Source organism: Procambarus clarkii, unplaced genomic scaffold (genome assembly GCF_040958095.1).
Source record: "Procambarus clarkii isolate CNS0578487 unplaced genomic scaffold, FALCON_Pclarkii_2.0 HiC_scaffold_113, whole genome shotgun sequence".
In the NCBI taxonomy this organism is placed as follows: Eukaryota; Metazoa; Arthropoda; class Malacostraca; order Decapoda; family Cambaridae; genus Procambarus; species Procambarus clarkii.
This window is the reverse complement of record NW_027189146.1, coordinates 1,914,817-1,916,807: the sequence shown is the minus strand read 5'-3', so window position 1 is coordinate 1,916,807 and position 1,991 is coordinate 1,914,817. Positions and strand designations below refer to the sequence as shown.

Sequence of the window (1,991 nt, the reverse complement as noted above, 5' to 3'; positions counted from 1 at the left end):
CGAGTTCAAACGACCCAATGGGAGTACTTTTTTTTTTTTTTATGCCATACAATCTTCCTAGTACTATTATGTAGGTGTGTGTGTGTGTGTGTTTTTATTCATTCTTTGGTTTTATAGATGACATACATATTGACTCCTTTTACCGGTCCTTAATTAGGCTCTGGGGAAGCAATGGTGGTGGTGGTGGTGCATTTAAAACTAAACCAAAAATCACCAGTTCTGGACGCGTCAAATATCATATCCGCTTAATGTGTCTACAACCTAATTACTTAAAACTACACTATTTAATTCATTCATATCATGTGCATATTGGTCATTATGCTCATACAACCGACATAACAATTTATTTTCATTATTAGAATCATACATTTCATCAAGTAATACAGATACAAAGAGATTTTCTTTCTGAGAAGACCGTTAGTATTGGCTGGCTGGCAGGCAGGCAGGCAGGCATTTGAGGGTTATTATTTCGCCTGTTGATTGGGGGGAGGGTTGATGTGTTAGGGGGTTTTCGGTTAGGTGTGGTGGTGGTGATTGGTGGTGATTGGTGGTGGTGGTGATTGGTGGTGATTGGTGGTGAGTAGTGGTGGTGGTGGTGGTGGTGGTGGTGGTGGTAGTAGGTGGGAGGGGGGGGGGGAAGGGGAATGATGGTCTGTGGATTCCTTCTCCGTACCCCTTACATATAAGCAAAAACATGCCTTCCTGTGGGTATAGAAACATTAACACAAATTATATCAGTAACTGATATTGTAGCCTTTTAAACAGAAAAGATTTGTACATACAAATACTTTTAAATTATCATTTATTTGTGGAAATGGCATTTACGTCATTAAATTGATACCTCAGCATCAAGTGTCCTGCAGTGGTCCAGTGGTAAAGTGTATATAAGTGATGCGTATTCTTGGAGTTGCGAGTTCAAACCCGGATTAAGCTATATATATATATATATATATATATATATATATATATATATATATATATATATATATATATATATATATATATATATATATATATATATACAACATGTTTTGTTTTGGTTGTTTGTTTTTGTATAAAGCCTCACACACTATATTAAGCGAGATTGTTTTAAACATGACATACATATTAATTCATTTTACCAGGCCTTATTCCACACAACTCCGTGAATTTCCCGTGGAGCCAGCCAGCCAGCCATTCAAACAAAAACAAACGAAACAAAACAAAACAAAACAAAAAACATTATTGCCAACAGCATTTGGTGTTCCCAGGCGGTCACCCATCCAAGTACTAACCAAACCCAACGTTGCTTAACTTCGCTGATCGGACGAGAAGCGGTGTTCTCAACGTGGTATGGCCGTTGGCATGAGACTGCCTACACATTGTGGCTAATAACCAACTCTTTTTAGTCATCACGGCAGGATACGGACCTTCTTGTGGTGTCTTAATGGTAATTGTATCCTAACATATTTTTGTCTCCTTGGCATGGATATTTAACATCGTTTATTCAGTCTTGGGTTTATGTTCTTTCGCCATTTACAGACATTTTACATCTACCTACTTCCTCAGCCTACCCTGCCAATTTCTAATGAATTTGTGGATTTTCTTTTGTAATACATACATGTGTGTGCTCATCTGCTCTTCAGTTTTTATGATATTTGTCTCATCTGTCCTGCTTTATGATACTTTTACAAAGAACATGAACAAATGCTTCTATTTTAGAGAAGATATGGGATCCAGGTTTCGGAGCCGTAAAACCAACCGTCGTGATTGGTGGACGAGTTGCCAGGTTGCAGCTTCTGTACCGTGCCGGCACATAAATAGGTTCGGCTCAAGCGGCGGCAGCATCATTCCCCCGTGACTGTCTGAGCGTCTCTCATCACCTTGGTTATCTCATCATCATCATGGTAGAAGCAAAGCCTACCAAGAAGGCTGCGGCTGCTGCTGCTGTGGTGGCCACCACCAGGAAACCTCGCGTCCAGGTTGCTCACCCGAAAACTAGTCAAATGGTT

The 1,991-nt window shown here is 39.8% G+C and overlaps 1 non-coding gene across 1 annotated transcript; it reads right to left on the bottom strand.

The window, feature by feature from the left end:
- Nucleotides 1–1,225: 1,225 nt before the first annotated feature.
- On the bottom strand, nucleotides 1,226–1,344 carry LOC138360524 (5S ribosomal RNA). The gene has a single exon (XR_011226446.1). It is a non-coding gene; the product is annotated as a 5S ribosomal RNA (ribosomal RNA).
- Between the last annotated feature and the right edge of the window lie 647 nt (nucleotides 1,345–1,991).